This window comes from Ambystoma mexicanum, chromosome 9 (assembly GCF_040938575.1).
Source record: "Ambystoma mexicanum isolate Mex_15411 chromosome 9, UKY_AmexF1_1, whole genome shotgun sequence".
NCBI classification, from domain to species: domain Eukaryota; kingdom Metazoa; phylum Chordata; class Amphibia; order Caudata; family Ambystomatidae; genus Ambystoma; species Ambystoma mexicanum.
Window position 1 is genome coordinate 201,320,162 of NC_090931.1, and position 19,434 is coordinate 201,339,595.

The following is a 19,434-nucleotide window of genomic DNA, read 5'->3' on the forward strand; positions in this document are numbered from 1 at the left end:
TTGCCAGGATAGGATTTTGTTGGATTTCCTTTTGGCCTTAATAGCTCTATATCTATTTTTGACACTCCTTACCTTGATAAAATATTGGTCTGGGGGATAGGCTTGTCTCTTGGCAAGCTGAAGTTCTGCTCTACACTCTCTCTTCGCATCTCTGATCATTTTATCAAAGGGAGGCTTTTTTTTCCCCAGCTGGTCATAGCCCTTATGCGACAAACGACATGATTCTCAACAAAGGAGCAGATCCAATTTTCGATGGAATTGATCGTCATCTCCCCAAAATTCGGTAGAAGGTGTAAATTGTCACTAGCCAAAGCTGCTACGGCGTGGGCCACATTTTTGTCAGACCAACTGATCCGTGTGCCTGCTTTATTTGGCTTAATGTTGCCCATGTTAATAGCAGAGGGGTCATTTAGCCTGATTTACAATTTGCATGCGAGTGTGGCATGGTCACTCCACTCATTAGGGATCACTTGCATATCATACACCATCTCATACAATCTTGGGCAGACAAAGATGTAATCTAAAGTACTGCAGGAGATACCATTAGACCAAGTGTGGTGTCCAGGATAATCACTAAAGGTTTTACCGTTGACCATTTCGATGTCCCATAAATCAAACAAGTGTTCCCACCCTCGACCTTCGGGATCACTTTTTTTGGTATGTTGCATGCAATTTTTAGATTTTAACCTAGGGTTATGAGACTTCCCTCTATTCCCGGTCATGTGGCAGTTAAAGTCGCCAACCACTATTACCCCAGTGTTTCCAAGTTTTAACAGCCAGGTAGCCAATAGGTCATGAAGAGCCTCCTGCAGTTGTTCTCTTAATAGTGCCCCAGGGGGGTTATATAGGCTGACTAATAGGAAATGATCCTTTCCTGCCTGGTTGTCATAGTTGACTTCAACCGCCATCATGTTGCTAGCAAATTGGGTTTCCACTGGTTTAGAACCGAGAGTATTGGCTACCCCTGTGATAAGGCCACCATAAGGTCTACCCTTTGTGCCTTTTTTTGCTGCCATTTGATAAGTGACAAAGCCATCCAAAATCAGTAGATCCATCGCCCAAGTTTCCTGGAGACAAAAACAACTATGTTTATCCAAGGTTTTGGTAGAGCCCTCTGTTGACAACAAATGAGCGAAACCCCTGCAATTCCATGACAAAATTGTAATATCTCATTGTTTTAACAACACTCCAGGTAACAAATCTGCCAGCCATTTTAATACTTGTTGAATGTCCAAAATGTCCACATTCTTCCCTTGAGGGAGATTAGGACAGGGACTGACCTCAACTGGCAAATCTACCTTTCTGGGCAATTGTCTTAAAGGATAGTTCCGGGACTTTTTTTTTATTGTCCCTACGGTTCGGCCATGTGTTTTTAAGCATAACTCGGTAGATCGTAGAAAACTTTCCTATGGACCTTACCCGACTTTTCGTCCATTAACGCACTCGAAATCAGCCGCCATTTTCTGATAATCCTATCATTTCCCCCCATCGCCCTGGCTCACCTGCTTTTGCGGCACTAAATCAAATCCCCCGCCCCTGAAACAGACTTTATCAAAACATTCATATTCCCCGCCTCTATCCGTGACGTGACTGAGCTGCGTAGGCAAACGCGCCCAGGCGTCTTCTACGCGACTCCACACAGAACCCGGAAATCAACACAGATGAGCTCACACAACACAGCGCGCCACAATTGGGAATATGAAACTGTACTTTTAAATTAAACCGCAAGATTGTAAATTTGGTAAAGTACATTTATTTGACATCAAATGTTTTGAGAATATTCAGCGATTTGCATTTTTATTTGCTCACGTTCCAAAAAGTTCGTTTTGAGGCACGCGATGTTCCTTTGCTGTACACAGGGTCTTAGATCATCTCACAATACAGCGCCACAATTCGGAATATGAAACTGTGGTTTAAAAGCAAACGGCAAGATTGTACATTTGGCATAGTACATTTAATTTGACATCAAATGTTTTGAGAATATTCAGCGATTTGCATTTTTATTTGCTCACGTTCCAAAAAGTTCGTTTTGAGGCACGCGATGTTCCTTTGCTGTACACAGGGTCTTAGATCATCTCACAATACAGCGCCACAATTCGGAATATGAAACTGTGGTTTAAAAGCAAACGGCAAGATTGTACATTTGGCAAAGTACATTTATTGGACATCAAATGTTTAGAGAATATTCAGCGATTTGCATTTTTCTTTGCTCTCGATCCAAAATAGTTCGTCTTGAGGCAAGCGATGTTCGTGTGCAGTACACAGGGTGTTGGTTTACGGTAAAATAAGCTCTTCGGTCGCACTGATAATCGCATGGCTGTTCCAACAACGAGGCACTAGGCCACCACAACGGTCTGTATGTTGCATCTAGCCGTTAGTACCGCGTAAGGGCATACTTGTACTTGGCGATCGTCCCATAAAATGGTCAGGGTGGTAACGTTGTTCACGCGGAGAAGCAACTGGCGGTTGAAAAACCCATCCGCCGGTGTCTGGTACTCGTGACACATACAATAATGAGTGATGTACCTGTTTTAAAAACATAAAAAATGAAATTAGTCTCACCATCAGATCTTTATTAAAATTATTAATTTTATATATTAGGTCGGGAAATTATTTCATAGCTAGGACAGTGTAACTGGGTATTATACGTCATTTCCAGTAACCCACCCCCTCTCCTCCGCCTTTTTCACAGCCGCCTGAGCGCCAGTGGACCACTTCGTCACTGATATGATATAATATGGCATTTGCAACGTGCCTATACACAAGTGTTTCAAGGCGTGGTGAGGCGGGGGGGGACAAGGAGAAGACAGACAACGATCCTACAAGGCCAGGTGTCAGTCAGATCGCGCAAGTGCAGGGGTAGGGGGAAGGTAAAAGTGCAAGGGGAAGGGGAGGGGGGAAGTGGAGTACAAGGTAAGTAGCATAAAATAATAAATACATAGGGCCAGCTGGTGGCGAGTGCAAGGTAAGTGCAGAACAAGTGCTGGGAAGGGGGGGCTGTAGGATACTGAGACAGTCCCCCACTGCAGGGGTTGACAGGGAGGCAGTGCAGGTGGAGAGTGGAAGGGCCCAGGACTGAGGTCGCAGACAGTGGACCAGTTGTAGCAGGGGAGAGGGAGAGAGAAAGCAGAAGCAAAGAGTAAGGTTTTGAGGTGCTTCCGTAAAAGGAGATTGTTCTCCTCAAGATAGTGCGCGGTACAAAACAATATGCCACATTGAACGAACAAGTACAACTTAACCCGTCTTTAAAGCTACTGTATAGTAATTAAATTGCGGTATAAACTCATCTAAAGAGTTACTTACATTATATTTGCATTTTCCATTGTGTCTGTGCGTAGGGCAGCCCCGAAATACCACTCCTTCTATGCCGACGTTATTTCTTCTAATGAACGAACATTAAATGGCTATCGTTTCTGAAATTTTATTCATTATCGTTTCTTACGTTATTGCACCACACCCCCAAAAAGAAGTCTTTCGGGATGGTCCCGGCCTGTCAAGGTCAAATAACAATAGAACCTTATACTGAGTCGTGGGCCATTCCGGCACCCGAGCAAAAAATCAAAGCAGCTGACCTTCACTTTGAACGAGCACACATTCCTAGTTAGCTACATTCAGTGTAAGGCCATCTCACAGGACTTGAAATTTACACTCCATCTTTGCATTTTGTCTGCGTGCTTTGCAGCCCCAGAGAACCATAAATACGGAGACATTCTATATTTTTTGAAAAATGATTTATATTACTGTTTGGTTTAATTTAATGCGCAAATGAACAAGGTTGGATAGACACATTGCATGTACACTGAGCAATCACTTTTATTTACACAATACATAGCTACACATATTCAATGGGCCTGCGACATGAGGAGACTCGAGAGCAAAGTCACAGGTGACACCCGGGTGGTTCGCACTACTGCACGGTGAAGGGAGGGGCAAGGGTGGAGAGACACATTGCATGTACACTGAGCAATCACTTTTATTTACACATTACATAGATACACATATTCAATGGGCCTGCGACATGAGGAGAGAGAACAGACAATCAAATTACAATCATTTAAACCGTGATGTGTATTTCTCAATGAGCTCTTCTTTAGGTGGACATGGAACAGAGGCAATGTTGGGTGGCAATGCAGTTGTCCCCTGCACAGGTTCGTTCACAACTCCATGTATGTGCCTATCTAGGACATCAACAATAAGTCTCTCAATAAACTCATATTGCATATCCTCAAACACTGGTTTGATCACCCATTGTTTACTTCTTTTAGTGAAGGCCTTATTGTAGCGAAGCGTCCCTAAAGTTCCGGTCGTCCTACTTTGTTGACGGCCAACATTATGGTTATGTGCCAAGACCGCTAGAAGAGTTCGATTTATCATGCCCTCCATGCCAAAATGCAATCGTTTTGGCCTGTACTTTAGGCACATATTGTGGAACACCTCCAAATCTCCTGTGTGGCAGAATTCCGTGAGTCCCCTCAAATCTCTTGCTATAGTTTTATCAAATACAATCTTTTCAATGGCTTTGTGAGTGGGTGATGAAGGAATCAACCACTTCTTCTTCCGTGCCTCCTCTGTGGACAAATGGCCATGTTCACAATTGTGGAAATGTTGGTTTGTGTTCCAACGGTGAACGTTGGTACAGTGTAGCATTACTGACCGCCATTTTTCCAGTAGAATTTCCAACGACCCTCCACATGTTTTTGAGCTCCACCAAAGATGGTTGCTGATTGACTTGGACCACTGTGAAATACCTTGCATATCTTTTTTTTTACCTGCAGCTGACATTTTTTTATTGATTGTTTTTGCAAGATGCCAAACGTCAAATTGGTGATTTATATTTTTGTACTCTTCTCTCATTGTCTTGGCAATTGAAACGTGTCTGTCCGTGGCTATCAGGTCGATCACCATTCTCCGCGATTGTAGTTCTTGCAATGATGCTACAAAGCCAACTTTCTCCATGGCCACTGAGGATGTACTTTGTGACACCTGCACGACCACCGAACTCACAATTTTCTTACTTTCCATGTCCTGAAAGTGGTAGATGCAGTACTTTGCTGAAAATCCTGGGCTGTCGCACTGTCCATCACCGGCTAGCCTGAACCGTTTGCCCGCGAATGTACTATCAATAGACATTTTTTCCATTCTCCAAGCTTCGCTAATGGCTGGAAATAGATAATCGGTTTGGTATTTGTAGAACTGAGTTTTCGCAATGAAATGGATTCCCACAAACTGAAAGAAAGACTCTAACTTTTTAAAACTTGAACCACTAAAAAATGCAGCCGCTGCACAAAGTAGATTGCCTGCTGGCAGTTGCCCCAGCATGGGTTGTGCAGACCATGAGAAAGGATGATATTTTGTACAGGTGGCATGTATTTTAAGGTTAGTGCCTCGAATTGCACGAGTCACATTAATCAATGGCTCCCCACATACTTCCCCACCAGCCGAATGCCCACATTTCATCCTAATAATGATATCAATCAAACAACTATTGAATACAATGAATTTGGCCTCTTTCCTTATACTGTCACTCTGCATCCCAGCTGGTTCGGCCTGTAACGTTGAGGACATGTCACTCACATGAAAGGTAGAATCTCTGATATCGTCTTCCGCTATGTTCAGTGATATTGATGGTGTTTCATTGTCGTCCACTTCATTCTCTTCCATTGCAACATCTCTTCCTTCTCCGGCGATGGGTGAATAAAACAATTTCTTCAACTTTCTCGCGGTCTTAGTTTTTGCGGGTGTGGATTCTGTGAATTGATCTCCGACTGCATCCGAACTACCAGGAGGACATTCACTATCAATGGCTGGTGGTGGTATAGATCCGTTGTCAATCACTTCATATTCTCCCCATTGGCACGATGCATCTCCAGTCTCAAGTCCCTGCCAAAAGGTTTGACAAGCAACATCTCTCGTTCGCTTCACTGTCTGTGTAGATCTAGTTCGTACACCCACTCGCAACTAGAGGACAGATTGGAAAAGGGATGTTCAGTTTAAACACAACTTACAGTATTGAACTATTAACAGTGAAAAACAACATAATATAGTGGCCAGGCCACTAACCTTCATTTGCTTTCTTTTCTTTGAAACTTTCTTGCCTCGAACTTCAACATCAGGACGCTGTTGCTCCGACTCGTGTGTGCATGTCTCCACTTCCTCTTGCGCTACAACGACTATATTTTCATGATAAGCACATCCATCACGCACTGACGCTCCATCGACTCCCTGAAACATAGAACTTTCATTAGTATGTACAATAATATCGAAAATACAAAATGTACTTGGGGACCAATACCCACGTACATCTCAATAGCAAAACACGAATGAACGCTTTGTGTAGAACATTCAAACGACAATTATTCACGCATAGTTGATCTAGTTAGATGGAACTGTCAAGATCCATACCTCGGGCTCCTCATAGACTTCCATTGATGATATTATTGAAGATGATGCTTCAGTAACTCCCTGAAACACAGTAATTGCATTAGTATGGTTTTCTATTTTGTTAAAAAGAACATAAACTTTGTGCAGGCGTCAACGGCTCATCTAAATAGACCTGCACAAATGATCAGTTGTCTAAAATAAATAATGGATATGTAAATATGATTCGATTTGCTCGATCGTTGGAAGTGTCACCACCCAGAGATCTGCATCAACTACTAGGGGTGATGTTCTTGTAGAAGAAGCTCCGTCATCTCCCTGAAACATAGTACTTGCGTTAATAAAGAAGGAAGTATAGCAGATGTAATCACGTCATATGATTTCGCTTGATCGAACTGTCAGTATCCATACCTCGAAATGCATAAGAACATCAAGGGACGATGTAACTGCGGTGCACACTTCTGCAAGCTGTTGCGCCGACCCGTAACTGCATGCTCCCGCTTCTTCTTGGACTAATGCTCCATCGACTCCCTGAAACATAGGACTTTCGTTAGTAATGAACACAATATTGAAAAAAGAAGAGACATAGGAGGGCGACGACAGAAGGACATATCAATGGCTAAAAACGAAAGAAACATAGTGTGTAACAATCACGCTACAAGAATGCAAGATCTGATGATCTCCATCGATGGAACTGTCCGGAAACGTACCTCGAGCATCTGAGTGACATCAACGGTAGTCGTCAATACGTTGGACTCCTCAGCATCTCCCTGAAAGACAGTACTTGCATTATTTTGGATAACAATAATTATAACTGAAAACAAAGACTAGAGGACGAGTACAAGGGTGTACCATTAGGTAAAATAATTACACGATAAATTAAAACTATTGATTTACATGCCTAAAACAAGTCAGTGGCAGAATAGCCAAGTAAGATTACCCGATAGGCGCTTGAAGTGGCTGATGACTGCAATAACGACACGGATGGAGAATCTTCCGCCTTCATATTGAGTGGATACATAAATGGGGAAATTATTGTTAGCTAATGCTACACACTACCGCAAGGCCGAGAGATAAATACGTAAATTTGACTCACCAGTGGAGGGATGTGGACGAATAGAGTGGGAATAGCGGTTGAGAGCAATTTTCGCCTCGCTCGCGGTGTGTTCTTCTTTATTAGCAATGATGTGGAGTACATGTCAGAGGTAAAGTGCCTGCTGCAGATGCGGTATCGATCACCCCTCTTGTCCGCAAAGACTTCTAGGACTCTACTTTCAAGCTCAGACGGTGGATATCCGCAATATCGGACCCATTCTCGTATCTGATCTATTGTCTTAGGGAAAACATGCATTATAGTACCTTCAGATTTATTATGGGTCTTCGAAGGGCAACCGCCAATGGAACAGGCAGGCATTGTGGAAAGTTCTGAAAAGTAAAGATCAACAATTCTCTATGAATACCAATGTAAACTCAGAACATGTGACTAGTTCCTTGCATGTACTGTCTTGAACGAAAAGAAATTGGACGCAAAATGATTATGGTACATGGCCTTACCTTGACGAACAAACAGATGCAGGGATCAGAGTAGTTTCTTGTCGTAGAACAGGGAGCAGTTCACAGGTTGCAAACTGAGGAGTTTCCTCGAAGTGTTCACGGAAGTTCACAGAGACGAAGAGCAGATAACCAGCACCTTCACGGGTTGACTAGCAAAGCGCAAAGAAGTGCTCATTAGAAATATGAAGTGGGTTATAAAGAATTCGAAACAGGGGTGTGTTTGTGAATGAATGACGTGTATATGTCGTGGCATTATGCGGTTTGCAGGGGGCCGTCCAGCGTGAGGGGGGATGCTTGGCAGGAGACACGGGGTCTGGAGGTAGACATGGGAACAACAACCCATGCTCTATAGACCACTTTGAAGTGTACATGGTCTTTGGCACCTCTTGGCCTTTATCGCTCCCTGACAGCTCCACTTGCCAGCGCAAGTACCCCGGTGCGAACTGCCTTTGATAGGGCGGGGGGTGGATTGGGGCGGTGGTCGTGCAGACAAGACACAGGAAGACTCGTGAATGGAGACACACTTATGTGGATTGCAGGGGGCCGTCCAGCGTGAGGGGGGATGCTTGGCAGGAGACACGGGGTCTGGAGGTAGACATGGGAACAACAACCCATGCTCTATAGACCACTTTGAAGTGTACATGGTCTTTGGCACCTCTTGGCCTTTATCGCTCCCTGACAGCTCCACTTGCCAGCGCAAGTACCCCGGTGCGAACTGCCTTTGATAGGGCGGGGGGTGGATTGGGGCGGTGGTCGTGCAGACAAGACACAGGAAGACTCGTGAATGGAGACACACTTATGTGGATTGCAGGGGGCCGTCCAGCGTGAGGGGGGATGCTTGGCAGGAGACACGGGGTCTGGAGGTAGACATGGGAACAACAACCCATGCTCTATAGACCACTTTGAAGTGTACATGGTCTTTGGCACCTCTTGGCCTTTATCGCTCCCTGACAGCTCCACTTGCCAGCGCAAGTACCCCGGTGCGAACTGCCTTTGATAGGGCGGGGGGTGGATTGGGGCGGTGGTCGTGCAGACAAGACACAGGAAGACTCGTGAATGGAGACACACTTATGTGGATTGCAGGGGGCCGTCCAGCGTGAGGGGGGATGCTTGGCAGGAGACACGGGGTCTGGAGGTAGACATGGGAACAACAACCCATGCTCTATAGACCACTTTGAAGTGTACATGGTCTTTGGCACCTCTTGGCCTTTATCGCTCCCTGACAGCTCCACTTGCCAGCGCAAGTACCCCGGTGCGAACTGCCTTTGATAGGGCGGGGGGGGTGGATTGGGGCGGTGGTCGTGCAGACAAGACTCGTTTGCCGCAGGGCCTCACCAAGGAGAGGCCATCTCACTGGATGTAAGAGGCAGGCTGAAGGATCTAGTACATGGAAGGCAGGGGGGTGAGTTTATAAATACCTCAGCCTCCCAGGAGAATATATGGGTGCAGTTCACCCTGGATGCCTAGGCAGTTAGTCAGCTGCAGGCTGGCCTGTGGTGGCAAGGCGGCACGGGCCAGAGGGGGTCATCTCTGTACCCGGTTCCCAAAAGGATGATTTATTATGATCAACCATATTGATTATTTACCTATAACCATGTTTTGTATCAATAAAATCCAACGGCCTTCCTTTTATTGCCAACGCTTGAACAAAGTGGTGTGGTAAGTATTTTTGGGGGAGGAGGCAAGGCCGGGAGGCTTGATGCCAACCCGCAAAATAACATATGTATGTCTGCTGCATATGGGTTCAACGGTTATGTGGATTGAAGGTGGGCGGCCAGCGTGAGGGAGGATGCTGGCCGGAGACATGTGGTGTGACAAGACAAGGCACAGGAAGACTATTCAATGGAGACACACTAGATTCATTTAAAAAATCAAAACAACCATTGTTAAAATATATGTTGGGTTTTATTTTAGATCTTAATTTCATTTGAACATAAATAATAAACATTACACATTGTAAAGTTCCGGTTGCAGCACATCCAGGGAAAATCCGCGGTATTGTCCACTGTCGCTGGGGAAATGTTGTCTAATGGCAAGTACCACACAGGCAGGTATTACTCTCCGAACGCGGTGTCCGAGCCTCCCGTGAAGCCACCAAGTGAAGCAACGATAGGCCACCAGCCTGTACCACCTGTGAAAATGAAAGATGCAAACTGTATTAAAATGACAAAACTTTCTTATCACTGTCGATTCAGGTAAAAAATGTCATTCTGCTTTGAAAAAAATTCTATCTAGAAAATGCACAATATGGAACCAATTTACATGCATTCGAATGATATGTAGATGTAATTTTATATGTGGGAGACGACCATGACATAGTAGTGGCATCACTGACATCAAAACCAGAGTATACTTACTCGTTACTCGGATTACGCGGACGAACAGTGCCGCGAAGTTCGTGCATAAGCACCATCATCATCCTCAACACAGTCCGTGAGAGGCAGGCTTCCCTGAACTCTGGCAGCTCGGTGATGCATTGCGGACTTGGCTCGCCTTCCGAAATGTAGGCCAAGCACCCGGAATTTTCACGGCAGCAGCAGTTCTCCTCAGTTGGCATTAGCTCGCACCGATTGCACGTGCACCAGGTGGAGACGCCGTCCATGCGACATGGTCCAGGCTCTTCATCCGTTGACTGGTCCTCCCAACTGCCGTCCGAATCGCCATCGTTTTCGCGTGCTTGCCTTTCCAGTAGTTCCTCCTCGGTGTACTCGGGCTCGTACATATACGGCATTATTGTAGCCATTGTGTGGTAAAGAAAGTAAAATAATTTACAGAGATGGTACAGGTGTTCACAAGGCCTAGAAGCGGCGAAGGTAGCTGACCAGAGCACAGAAACGAGTCACAGAATACTCAAAGTAACACACAGAGAGTAATGGAATCGAAAATCTGCTGCTGTGTGTTGTGAAACGGTGTGTTTATACTTATTGAGGAAAGAGGCGTCCTGCCATTTCCATGGCGACACTTCATTAGCTGAGGCGCAGCGATTGTTGACACGAAACGTGCTTTGGCGTTGGGAAATGGGCGGTACGCGTCTGCTGATGTCTGTTTCAGGGGCGGGGGATTTGATTTAGTGCCGCAAAAGCAGGTGAGCCAGGGCGATGGGGGGAAATGATAGGATTATCAGAAAATGGCGGCTGATTTCGAGTGCGTTAATGGACGAAAAGTCGGGTAAGGTCCATAGGAAAGTTTTCTACGATCTACCGAGTTATGCTTAAAAACACATGGCCGAACCGTAGGGACAATAAAAAAAAAGTCCTGGAACTATCCTTTAAGTCGACTTCATTCAAATCGACATCAACCTCCACGTCAACCGCTTTCAATTCAGCCTTATAGTTCCTTAGCAATTGTGCGGTTGATAGAGACTTACAGTGCAGCGCAGAAACCTGAAGATGTGGGCCTTTTAGTGGTTCCACAAATTGGAAGTCGTCAGACTTAAGGACCCTCAATTGCGGTACATAGCTCAGTCTAGTTAACAGTTCTGAACGAGAGAGCCATTTTGGTTCTTCGCTTAAGTAGAAGTTCTTTATCAAACATATGCGATTTCCGTCCGTGGCAGCTTTAGTTTCAGTCAGAAGAGTTGTATTAGGCGTTGATGCTGGTGGCTCTGGTATACTCCCAGGGCTCTCCTCGTCCATAGCCACTACACCTCTTCACTCAAGTTATCCCCCTCAGGTAAGTCATCCCCTCATCAGGCTCAATCATCTTATCTCTTTCAGGTATTAACCAACTAGTCAAGCAGCCCTCTCCACTGTTCTTCCTTTTCTTCGCTCTTGCTGCTCTTTTTTTGAGGGATGCCAGGGAGGATTCCTTGTCGGGCTTGGTAGGAGCCATAGCTTTGGCTCTTTTGTTCTCAGCCACCCTCCTCGCCATTCTACGTTGCTTACGCGAGAAGAATGGTTCATTGTTTTCCTTGTCAGCCTCCAATCCCGGGATTTGTGGTTCCTCAGTTTGATGTTCTTCAATTTCATCGACCAATTGTATAGCTTCCGAGAGGTTGGATTCTGCTGAAGGGTCAACATCAGCAATTCCATCAGCTTTCTCCCTCTTGATCATGTCTTGGGTTAAGGCATTTCAATTGTCCAGTATTCTCCCCGCCATTTTCAATATGATTTTAAGAGGGAATTGCAGGGATGCAACTGAAGACTGAATCTCTGCAATCTCCGTCGCCCCAGGGTAGGTATTAGCTAGACATTCGCTTTCAACTTCGGGGCTATCTTCCATAGAAGCCATCGCCAGGTTCGGAGATACTGATAATCTGCCCATAGATTCCACTGCAGTAGGAGAGGCACATGGAGTATTTCCCTGCTTATTTACTTGGGTGCAGTCAATATTAATAGGCATTGATCCTGGAGCAGGGGTCATATTTTTTTGGATATTGAGACATAGTTCCAGTAGCAAATTGTTGTCTATGTCATCAAAGTTCGAGGCACATAATGAACCTGCATTATAAGGCGCTGGAGCAGTAGCCTCCTCGATAGTGGTGGAATTAGTTTCGGGGAGTGGGTTTTGTGGAAAAAACTCGGTAATTATGCCCTGGTCCGTGGGTATGGCATTCTTAGTTTTCTTCCTGGGTTTTGCCCGTGCTGTATCATCACTCGGAGGACTCTTGACTTTCTCCATTCCCTTAGTTCTTCTAAGGTTATACTTAAGATGTGTAGATCTCTTCTTTGGAGGCATTCGGGCTTCCACCAACTCTAGTCCTCCGCACCTTGATTATATCGCAGTACAGTATCAATGGGAATAAATCCCTGCAGTCTCCTCGATATATCGGCGGTCAGGATCAAAGGGATCAAGTCCCAATAGTCTCCTAGCCACAACTGTTCACAGTATGTCAGCTCTTTATGAAGGAAGGAGGTGTGGGTGTCCACAACTCCAAGTGGCACCCTGCAGTTTTACAGCCAAATCACTTCGTACGGTGGTGCTCAGGGAATGTCTAAACAAGCTCATACATTCACTCCCAACCAGATACAAAATAAATGGGAGCAAACAGCAGAATGGGAGATGATGATGATGGGCGTTATTAGCACATGTTAGCCCCAGGAGCCCCGTCAGAGGCAGTGTTTGGCGCCTCACAATAATAGCCAACAACAAGGCAATCAGAGTAGTGCCCCCCCAACATGCCACCAGGGCCCTGCGGGCTGCTGTTCAGTTAATGATAAGGTCAGCAGCCCTGCAGTCCCACTCAGCCTTTGCTGCACAGCACAGCACGGCACCGCTCTCCGCCAGCTGCACGCCTCCCAACTCAGCCCCCCTCTCACCCGTGATGATCTGACAATGGCGGCGGGTGGGCTCGCCTCGTCACACCACTCCGAGGCTATGCCAGCGATCGATGTGTCAGGCGGCGAGCATCGGAATTCGTCAGCTCTGAGGCTCCAAGGCTCCGAGGCTCAGGGGAAACGACGGGAGAAGCCCTTTGTTTAAAGCCGCGGACTGGGGGCTGCAGGCAGCAGGGAGCAGCAACTCGTTGACACGCCAGCTACACGCTACCAGCAGCGAAGAGCAAAGATTGTGGGCGTGTCAAGCCGCACCTCCACCCACAGTAGCACCAGCAACAACACAAAGGTACGCAGAGGTATGCAAGGAGGAGGCCGCTTCCGACAACGCAGCGCGGTCTGTGAGCCCGTGAAAGGATTCCCACCCTTGATGGTGACACCTCCCACTCTAGGAGTCAATAACTGCCCTGTGTTTGCACTCTGTTGTATCTGCATGGGTGCGTGCTGTGACTGGCCTTGCAGCAGATTCAATGGTGCTTGCAGTGATTGCACAGCCTGTTATGTTCGTGGTGCTTGCGTCTGATACACTGTCTGATCTTGCATCCCTGCATGTGGGCTATATGCTCGAGGATAAGCTGTTCCCCTCTGAGAATTGCCCATTGTGTACATACACTTGGCTCCCACATGTTCGCGCTATATGTCCTGTCATTCCACATGTCCAACATACAGGAGGGAATCTCCTAACCTGTCCTCCCCTGCATACTTTGGTTATCATTCTGTACATTTGGAAAACCACCTTGGTTATTCTGGAAGCCTCCCCTTCCTCTGAAACCTATCCCTCTGCCTCTCGGCACAAACCTGTTTCCTCCTTGATCTGACTGCCGTTGGTTATTCACCTGCACCATACATTCTGTCTGTTGTGATCCTGACCATTCTCTACTAGTCACCACTGCTCCTTTAAGAGCATATTTAGACAATGTCTTCTGCATTAGTTTAGCTTTCTCGATCTTCCTAGTAGCCTCGTCTTCCGATTTTTCACTTGCAACAACCGGCAATGGTGCGCAATGGTCAGTTGTATCTCTGGCCACGGCTTTGCTTCCATGCCCACCAGTTTCTTAAGCTGTCTCTGTACCAGTTTTGGCAATCCCTGACACAGAATATGATCAAATACCGGTATAGATTTTCCCCACGGCTCTCGAGTTTCCAAAGACCACTGCTCTTGGAAATTCTGAATATAAGCAAGCGGATCTTCGCCGTCCTGCATTTTGCATGCCATAATTGCTCCCATATCTGACGTGTCAGGATACTGTACTCTAATTATTAAATGGTGCGCCATCGTGTGCTGTGTTTTGTGCAGTGACACCTGAGTATCCTGCTCTCGTCCAAATGTCCTTAGCCCTTTCCCCAAGGATAGCTGCAAGGAGACCCTTAATGTCCCCTATAGACAGAGTATTCCCTCCGGTCATTTTTTCTAACTCGTATATCCATTTTCCCCGCACCCGACATTAAGCTGGGCAACTTGCATCTTAAATTATCCTTATCCATTTGGGGCCACGGTATACTCCAGTCTGGCACCTAATTTCTCTAATAAAGGGAATTGTGAAATCCCAAAAATTGCAATCGGCTCCCATCGTCTGCTTATCCATAGTAGGGATAAAGGTTCCTGATCGCCTTCTACCTGGCAATGACCGTAATCTGCTCACGTATGGTGGCGATTCCCCCCTCTCACAATGAGATCTCCCATTAGATCGCTTTGTGCACGTCATAGGTTCTAGAGTCTTTTCTTTAGGTAGATCCAGATCTGAACATCTAACTTGTCTGTTTGAAAACATCCCTTGGGACGGCATGCACCAGCTCCCTCCTCCCCAGGGAAGGTTTCCCTCTCTTCGTCTGACATATCTTGTCCCCAACTTGCATGGCTGTCCTCTTTCTCATCCCAATTTAGAGTTAGCCTGTCCAAGGACAAAGCTCTGTACTCTATACTAAACAGACTTCCCTCCTTGCCCCATGTCTGGGAAATCACCAATCGATCATCTTTCCTTTTATTTTTCAATTCACTTTTTGTCCTCATCTCTTGATAGGCTTATTCTATCTCCGATATCTCCCATCTCAAATTCATCCTCTAGGTTTATCCTAGATGGCCCTGGCATTGTTCTTGTGACGGCAGAAACTTCTCTATTGCCTCCCATGCTACTACTGGATTTGATTCCATTAGCTCTTTTTCAATGCAATCAATGTTGGATGTTCTCTGCCTTCTCGTTCCGTTTCCTCATCAAATGCCCTTCAAATCTTTGCTTCTTCCCTAACCCTTTCTTCCTCTTGTCTCTTCGTCTCTCTCCTCTCATTTGCCCTAAGTACCTCTTCGTCTTTGCATTCTTTTCTCTCTTAATTTCCGTTTCTCCTCTTCTTTTCTAGCCTGTCTCGTTCTTCGATCGCTCTCTGCCTAGTGTCATATTTTCTTTGCTCCTCTGCTCTTTCTTCCTTTCTCAACTGCTCTTCCTGATACATTTGTTCTCGCTGCAGTCTACTCTTCCGTTTAGCCTCATTCTCTTTCTATCGTTTCTCTCGTTCCCTGTCTTTTTCATCTTGCTCGTCCTGATCTTTCCTTTGCCGTACTTCCTCGATGCTCTTCCCATCAAGTTTGAGCAAGATCTGACCACCCATCCACTCATTCTCTATGAGTGCCAAATCGTCGGTTTTATCTTTCTCTCCTTTCCATCTTTTAATTTCTCTTTCTATATCTAGGGACAAATTTGATCGCTAACTTTTCTCTTTGTCCAGTGGGACTTTAGAGATCACATCTTTTTCTGGAGCTTTCTCTGTGCTCTTGTCACTCCTATAAGCCGGAAGTTCATACATCGGATTACTATATACTGCCGCTGCTTTAAGCTCTCTTAATGGATATACTCCATCTTTTGCACTATCGCTGTTTACTTTAGGCAAGTTAGGGGGAGCAAAAGGCTCAACACCCCCCTCTTTGCACTGGTTAAGCATCCAGTCTTCAGGAGGCAGATCTTCCCTTTCCTCCTGATACATATTCCAATAGTTTGCTAGCTAACCTCTTTTCCAACTTCTTTCCTGTGTACGCAGCGTGCAAGTATGTAGTCATGTATTGCAAAACTGCCTTTGACAGCGATCCTCCTTGTGGCCATGGCATAAACTTTTTATCTGCTTTGCCCTTAACCCATTCCGCACTGTACTGCTTAAGCTTAGGTGCATGTTTTGGCAACTGTTTGCACAAGTGTACGAGCATCCTCCACTGTGACGAGTCTCAATTGACTGTGAATACTTACCGTTCTTTTTTCACATAAAGCACTTTTCAGAAAAACAACACAATATGAGCGTGCATCAATCGTCGCAGCTCCAAGCCTCTAGATCTTTCTTTACTTTAATCTACCTACTCAGTCAATACTTTTAATGACTAAATAAATAAATAAATTGTACTCTCGCCTTTTTAAACGCAATCTATGTCGCTCTTCGACATTTCACTTTTTCCTTTGCACATAAAATATATAACATACAATACACACAGACAGACTGGCCGGCCCAACATACATATCTGCCAATGCTCCTCGTGGCTACTCATGCCCCTAAAATAACTCCTGATAGTGAATTTAGATGGTTTCCTTTAGCAAAATCTATTTTGCTTGTCGCCTAAAATATCTGCTTTGGATTCTGAAACAACCTTTTCTGACGTTCCTGAACGCAGGACTCTAGGCTTATCTTATGGATCGCTCCTCGTCCATATACTCTTACTTAACACTCTATCATTAACCTAATACCCAACCAACCCTCCGTTACTTTTTCCCGTTATTACTTTCCCCATGCAATATAATTTTTTGCCAAATTTCTCAATCTACTCACCATTCATTTTTCAGCTCTTGACCCTCGGGATCGTCTCCTCCTTAACCGTCCAATGTAACCTTCGGTCCGCTCAGCTGCCTGTAGAAACCGGGAGGGGATTCTGTGAAAGAGGGGCCTGCCCCACCTATCCTTTAGTGATTTGCAAGTTTTTACTAATGGGTGCTAGCCACAGGGAGCCTCCAGGTCCCTCCAGCTAAATGGATGCCCAATAATCTGAGACCCTTAAGCTTACTAGTTTGATCGGTCTTTTAAAGCATCCTACTTCTGCTACCACGTGAACCCGTAGACCTCGGGTCCTTTAAGACGAGGCAGCAATACTTGTGCGGTGGGGATGCAGAAGTTACTCAAACATCAATAATCAATAAATGACTCAGGAAGTTGGCAAAACTTTGTTCTGTTTTAATATCAATCATCTAAAACAGGGAGTTACAATGGACATCATCCGACGTCGCAGACCATGATCTCAACACATTACAAAAAACATAACTTTTATAGCAAAAAATCGTCATCTCTAACGTCAAACTACGTGGCAAACTACAAAAACCTTCATTTAAATCCCAAAATGTTGCTTAACTTCGATACATCATCTGCAGTTTCTATAGAATGTCTTTGTTCCTTCTTCATTGACATATCTTCTGGACGTCAGTTCTACTTCGCATGACGTCACCAGTCTCCTTTACTGTTCAAATGCACACTTCCTCTGGAACCCCAGCCAGACAAGCACTATTTCTTTGTGCATGTATCTAGTGTTTTCACAATGGATACATTGTCTCGAACATTCTTTGTGGTACAGGCATACTCACTGGAACTGCTTGTGTTGCCTTTTCTGGTTCCCAGCATATAGGCAACATGCGGGCGGAGCTTTTGATGGGTAACTTGGCTCCTCCTCTACACCGCCAAGAGGAACAAATGAAGATTGATGAGAACAATTGTGTGAAGTGAATCGAAGTGGTCCTGCATCGCACATTAAAAACTCTTCGATTCAGATGTCAAGATGATCTGAGCCCGACCAAGGGGGGATCTGTGGTCCGAGCCCGAACGAGGGAGACCAATTGTGAACATTGTGGGAAAGGGGTCTGAGCCTGAATGAGGGGGACCTGTTTTCAGAGTCCAAAGGAGGGAGACCAGTTGTGAACTTGTGAATGTGAAAACCCTGAAAAAGGAAAGGAACTTGTGTTTTTTGTTCATTAAATCAGCCCCTCTGCAATAAGAGACTGTCATTGGAAGAGAGACTTTGGCGAAAGGCCCTGATGCCTATGTGTTGAACTGTTACCTTTTGACCAAGAAGCCAGAGTGTGTGCGAAGCTCGCACGTGCCGGCTTGCCCTGTGCTGAAAATGTGGGGAAGAAGAGCCAACTTCTCAACCATCCTGACATATTCTTTCTGCAACACTATTCATTTGCATGCATTGTTATCCCACACCACTTGTATTTAGAATTAATGATTGCAATATGTTTATTAGTATAGGCCCTTTTATTTTGACAGACTCCACTAGGACTGCGTTATTATTATGATCACGTGTGTTTGTCTTCACTGCTTGATACCATGCCTTCCTTACACTTTGCAAACTGCAAAACACACACAAAAGAGGTGTCCCTCACTTGCTATTTCTGTAATGTCAATAAAAAAGGAAAGAGAAATAATATTTTGTAATAACTGTCTAAGCTACTGGGTATATTACAAATTAAAATATTTTAAAATAAGTGTGTTTCGGAACCGTTAGTGAGTTTTACACAAGTTGCTATCTGTGTCAAGAGATCTTCCCTGTCGCTCGGAATTCAAGGTTGGGTCTGCAGCGGTCACTCAATGGCTCTGGCAATCGCTTGGAAGTTGTTGGGACATCCTTCTACGAATTCGTCTTCGGATCTGCGGTGTAGTGGTTGACTCTGAGGTTCAACTCCAGGACCCTCACATTTTATCCAAGAAAGCTGGCTTAGCCCACCAATCATCAGACAAGCCTTTTCTTGCAAATCTGGGGGTAGATGGCCAAGGGGACAGCCAGTCTCCCAATTCAAATTGGTTCCAGGCAGGCACACTGCAGGACAAAGACCAGAGGTGTTTCGGTTACCTCCCCATTTCCTGTCCTTTCAGGCACTCAGAGAGCCTTGACAGGCTTTCCAAGGGAGGGCCGCCAAAGACAAGACCCATCAGGACCTCCCCACCCAGGCAGGTAGAAGGCTCAAGTAAGAACAAGTCCTCATGAACAGGGCTTAGAAAAGCGTGACCACCAAAAGGTGTCCCCTGTCGCAGATGTGATGGCAGCCTGTGACACAATTCCACAAAAAGTAGAGCGAAAAGGTACTCTGCCATCAGCCTGTCAGATGAACTTGCAACCGTAACTAAAAGTTACTGGAACAGTGAGAAAAAAGGGAGACAATGTTTCCCCTCATTCCTTCACATAAGGTGGCGTGTGCTGATCACACAA